At 33.9% G+C, this 5969-nt stretch overlaps 1 long non-coding RNA gene across 1 annotated transcript; it reads left to right on the top strand.

Annotated features, from left to right (window-relative positions):
• The first annotated feature begins 3126 nt into the window (after positions 1-3126).
• On the top strand, positions 3127-3534 carry LOC111630995. Its single transcript, XR_002757619.1, has 3 exons — positions 3127-3195; positions 3285-3374; positions 3511-3534. It is a non-coding gene; the product is annotated as an uncharacterized LOC111630995 (long non-coding RNA).
• The last annotated feature ends 2435 nt before the right edge of the window (positions 3535-5969 follow it).

The raw sequence follows: 5969 nt of genomic DNA, 5'->3' as shown, positions 1-5969 counted from the left end.
TTTAGTTTATTAAAATATACTTTTCTTTTAATTATGAACCATTTCCGGGCCTCGCAATTATTATAATTTTTTAACTGAATAAATGCATAGGAAAGTTTAAAAACTATAAAAAGTGTATCTCTCGTTTCTAAATTCACTTTATTCAGCACCGTATACACAATATTCATTGGTCATTCTCAATTTTGCCCAATAAAAACATCTTAGTCTGAGATAGTGTTCAATTATTAAACGTGTTAAAAGGTAATGTGATTTTCTAAAACATCGTGTACATGAAATTTTAACGAGAGCAAAAGATTTTAATCTATTAACGAATATATTATTCCAGTATTTATGTCGATATATCTTCGAAAAGCAGAACTTGTTTTGCACATATTAAGGCAACGACACGCATGGGCGTTCTGCCGAGGGGATGACTTCCGAGAGGACTTTCAATGGAAAACTGGACTTTATTTGGGCGTTATCAATCTGAACAAAACTCTAAAAACTCAACGTGATCAGCTGGACGGCCGGATGGTCGAGAGGTCAAAATAGCGACCTACCCGGAATACCCGGGATCCAATCCGAAAGGGTAGAAATTCTCTAGGAATTATTCGGAATAATCCAATGGGATACGTCGAACCCCGACTCTCACCACCCGGTCGCCCCATTGTGGGCCTGGCCGAATCCATAATGGGCTTGATAAAACTGGCCACAGGAAAGAAACAGCTAAAAAAACAGCGGTCGACTACTTGGTATTCAGTAGTTTTATCCATTCAGCCAAGAACCAACCGAAGTTTTGAATCCTTCTCGAAGGATTTTCTACGGGAAATTGGCTGGTATTTTGAAACTTGACAGGATTATGTCTACATGTAGTGCATTGTTGCTATTAAATTTTGAAGATTGTAAGTAAAGGGAGAAATAGGGGAGTGCATATGCCATATCTAGAATGAGTCAGACGTAATGAAAGTTTAAATTAGACACCAACGAGCTATTGATGATTTTAAAGGCATTATGTAAAATTTCTATTTATATAACGATAATAAAATATATCGGAGTATTACTTTATATAGTTCTGATGAATTATATATGTTATTTACTACACTTTTGAAAAGTTATATAAGATCTTGTATAAATATCGACATACGTCTTGAGTATCTTGTATATAAATACTAGCAGATGAGCCGGCCGTTGCTCGTAAAAAAGTAATGATAGCAAACATCAAAATTATTAGATTATAGCCGATCTCACCCGTTTCCGCCGGGTGCAAGAATTAGGTTCACCCTGTTCCAAGACTAATAAGAGAATTTTTAGACGGCTGTTTAAAAATATGTTCGCTTCTTCGCAAAAACGCAAAAAATCGCAACTAAAATAATACAGTAAAAGCACAGTTCTTAGGTTAATCTTTAACCCTCTCCATCGCGGGGAAAATTTCCAAAAATCCCTTCTTAATGAGCATTATCATGGCGTACTCTATGTACTGTGTACTAAATTTAAAATTTCAGCACTAACCGTTTGGGCTCTGCGCTTATTGCTATTATTATTATTATCAACCCAATTCGATTATTTTATAAAATCTAATAAAATAATAAAATCAGAGTTTTTATTATTTTCAAAGAGAGTTTTTGTTTAGTTTGGCTAGCCTGTGGCCGAGTAGATAAAACTCTGGACACAAGTCGCAGGTTCACGTGTCACCAATGGGTCGGCCCACATGGACTTATCCGAGTTTTCTTCACGTGTTAAACGCCTACACATGATCCAGTTTTCTCCATGAAAGTCCTCATTGGAGGCTCTCCCCTTTTGGCAGATTGCCCCTGTTGCGTTACCTTAATTCAATCGATTCAAACTACTTCAATCTAATGAAATAGTTTTTATTGCAAATAGAATCGAATTCCATTATTATAACTAGAAATATAGAAGTGTTCATTCACAAAAACAAGCTCGCTTCAAATCGAATTGATATTGATCGATTGCATTACGATCATAAAATTCTGCACAGCGCATAGATGAGTAAACCTATTTCGCTTATTTGCGTTCTGATATAAGCCAATACACGTGGAAGGAGAAGGGACAATCGTCGGTGTTTCTAGAAAACAGCATTAGACTAGTACATTAGAAATGTTATAGAGTAATAAGCGCCATTGCTTCTTGTTAGATGCAATATGGCAGAGAATTGTGTTTATTGTACGCTTTATCCCATAATGTCTATTTCTATAGTTTTTGGCGATATTTTTTACAAACGCTGCGATTGTCACAAGTTGAACGCCAGACAATCAAAAATAATAGAATTTTACAGGAAATACATTCTGATATTGTTGGTTACTGAAACAATTGTATTTGTCCTTCAGAGTCTTGCAACTAAAGAGAATGTTGTTTTCTGCAGTCCTATGGAAAGATATGGCGGTGAAGAAATGCATCCTTTTCTGAAAATGGCCATTTTTTTCATCGATATTAGTTGCATTCTTTGCATACATGCGGGTAGGAAAAAAATAAGCTTTGACGGGAAAATATCGAGTTACACCGGTGAAAAGGAAAGATTGTTTCGGTATCAATTGGTAATGTTAGGAGTTTTCGGTGTTTATTTTCTGTTACTTTTCATTACTTTCGCTTTGATTTCCTCGCTTGTTTTCTTTCCGGTACTGGAGAAGGATTCGAGTTTTTTCCGAGCACTTTTTTGCTCTCTTTGGTTTACTGTACTTGGTTCTTACAAAATGGCATTTTATTTATGGGTGATACCGGCATCGTTAACAGTAGGCCTTCTGATACTGGAGAGATTTAAAGAATTAGCGAAACAATTACAATTAACCAGAAATAAATGCGCAAAGTATGACGTGGACGAAATCATCTCGAAGCATGCAGAGATTTATGATCTTATAAATCAGATAAATAATAAATGGAAGGAGTTATTTTTCGTATTATTTGGCATAGTAATTTATACCTTAGCCTTAATTATCTACCATTCTATTTTCGTTGAACTGGATATAATTTTTCGCCTATTATTATGTTTTGCCACCATCGTTTGCATTATTCTGGCATTGTTGTTTTCTTTTGCTATTTCCCGTATTTCGGCATTCGTAAGTTCTGTTGGACAGAATAAGAATTTTTATCAATTTTATATTTTCAATGACATTTTTAATTTTATATGTTTAGGTTTATGATTCTTTTCAAGAAATAAGAATCTTCGCTTCCGCTCGTTTGGCGGTAGAAGACAAAATAAAAGTAAGTTTATTGTATTTTCAATAATTATAAATAAAATTGTACTTGTATAATCGTATTTCTTTTAATTATTAAAATTTATATTTATTTAGATGTTGGATTTCATGAAAAAATTTCGAGAAAACGAACTGGGATTTAGTTGCGGTGGTTTTTTCGTTGTATCGAAGGGATGTCCGGTAAAGGTATATGGAAGTTTATCAAATATAAGACACATACGTACAGTATTAATTCGAGTTCTGTAGCGATTAATTTACAGCTGTGAAGATTTAAAACGTCAAAAAAAAGGAAAAATTTAATTGTTCTTTTTATCGTTAATAGGTGTACAGTTCGCTCTACTCTGCCTTCAACGTTCTGTTTCAAGTTCGGGACATTTTGAAAGGCGGAGATAACGAGTGCATTTCATTCGCTGCACACATTTTAAATTTATCTCGAAATTTCACTTTGTTGCAAAAATAATCGCTAATACGTATCATTTACGGAATATTGTAGATATTTTACTTGATTTCAACGCTAATTATTGTAAAAACATTTAAATCGGTTTGAACATTTGCATTTTCCCGTTAATTAAGTAATTACATTATATGTTTAGTTTAATGAATGAGAGGTTTGGATTGATGCAATACGAGAGCGATCTGCCCAGGGAATGTCATTCAGGAAAACTTTCTATAAGAAATTGGTCCTGCTTTAGTTGTTAGACACGTAAAGAAAACCCACTTGGTCAGTCTTTAGTCAAGCGCCATTCAGAGGTTTTGATCATTCAGGCGTTGGTGAACATTATTAGAGCCGGATTTAGATTTTTGTCCTATGCTCCAACATACAAGATCACCTTCCTCCTTCACCAAATTATATTGGGCTATATACAGGGTGTATTTTTTATCTTGAGACAATGAAATAACTTAGTTGGATCTCATTATTTTGGAAAAAGGTATAGAGAAAAGTTATAGGGTATCGAAGGACCAATTAATTGGTGACCTCAGATGTTACCTTGACTTTGACCTTCAAGGTCATTTGGAGGTCATATGATCAAAGGTACATCCGGTTGTGAAATTTCCTGCTCTTTCCATTTCCGAAGTCAAAAATATGTGTTCCCTTTGAAAAAAACAGACTTGACCTCCAAATGACCTTGAAGGTCAAAGTCACATATGAGGTCACCAATTGATTGGCCCCGTCGATACCCTGCAACTTTTGTCTATACCTTTTTCCAAAATAATAAGATCCAATTAAGTTATTTCAATGTCTCAAGATTAAAAATTACACCCTGTATATATATAAACTTTTTTTTTTAAATAGAACGAGGCTCTGTTTAATTCAAGGCTCTATGCTACAGTTTGCTTTACCTTATGCGTAAATCCATCTCTGAGCACAGTGAATAAAAGGATGTAAATTTTCACATATAGCACAGATTTTGAAAAACTTTTATGGGATGTAGCTAGAATTTCACAATGAAAATTTAAACCTTAATAAATTTCGATACTTCATTGCATGCTTCTTCGTGCATGCTCTAGCAAGAAATAGTTCTCGGAATGCAATAGTCTTTGCGAACGATCGTTGAACTTTTAATCAAAGACAGCATTAAATTATTTAACTCGAAATCATAGAAATTAAATTGACAGTTCTTAGATAACGACTTATAAGATTTTTCACTCTTAAAAAGTGTGGTATGCGAACGGTAGTTGTGATTGGCTGAAAGTTTACTCTGCTTTCCTTCTTTGGTCCGAAAATAGTTCAGAAATGGCGGCCATTTTAATTAAGAACTACAGACGACGCGACAGTTTGATTTCATTGTAATATTAGGAAACATTTCAAAGAAACCATACACTTTTCTCTCCGGTACCTTTATAATAATAAGGGATGTCAGCATTTCTATTAGGACACTGCTTCTACAATGGAGACAGATAACGCGCAAGGATACGATTTTACCGTACAGTAATGACGTGGCCGCTTTTCTCCGTTTCGTGCACGAAGTGACAGCAGTTGGAAAATTCAAATTAAAAATAGTGTTAAAAAATACTTATTGGTGTTGTGAATTTTAAACAATTATTGTTCCATTAAAATTGTTCACGTTTAGAATAATTCAACACGATTATGTCGATTCACCACAAGCTATTATAAAACAGTTAAAATTTATTAAATAGTGTAAATTACTTGTAAATTGTATACAATATGCTGTGTTCAATCTTTTGTCACTTATATTTATTTTGTATTTATTCGTTTAGTAATACAGTGGAACGGGGTTAACTCGAACCGCCGTAATTCAATCTTTTCCTGATTAGCGTATGGATACACTTTAGATTAAACCTTTTAACTCGAATTCTTCGATTCTCGGGAATTTTAATTTAAATAAAATAATTTACGTTTGTCTATCCAATAAACTATTCAGAAACTTTTTATAAAGCCCGGGAACCACGTAACACTAAAAATAAACATTGTGCCACGTGAAGACGGCAGGGGCGGTGGTTTCCAGACAGCTTGTGTGACCTAAATACTGTAACTACCATTCAGACTTGCTTTTTCCCCGAAGATTTTGTCTTTCTTTATTAGCTTATTGTTATATTTAGCTTATTATTTTTTAAAATATTTTGAATTTTATAACAAAATGGTGGAATAGAAAAACAGAATGGCGCAATCCAATCAGAGTTTCCGTTTGGGGTTTCGGCACGAGCTATTTTTTTTTAATTTATTTATTTATGAAATACGTTAATTTTGAATTTATATTAACGTAATATTTTATAACAAAACATCAGAAACTAACTACGTGACGTTCCCAATATATCATA

The sequence above is a fragment of the Centruroides sculpturatus genome, unplaced genomic scaffold (genome assembly GCF_000671375.1).
Source record: "Centruroides sculpturatus isolate CEXI.00-Female unplaced genomic scaffold, Cexi_2.0 scaffold687, whole genome shotgun sequence".
Taxonomy (NCBI): domain Eukaryota; kingdom Metazoa; phylum Arthropoda; class Arachnida; order Scorpiones; family Buthidae; genus Centruroides; species Centruroides sculpturatus.
Note: the sequence above shows the minus strand (reverse complement) of the source record. Positions and strands in the feature narration are given on the sequence as shown.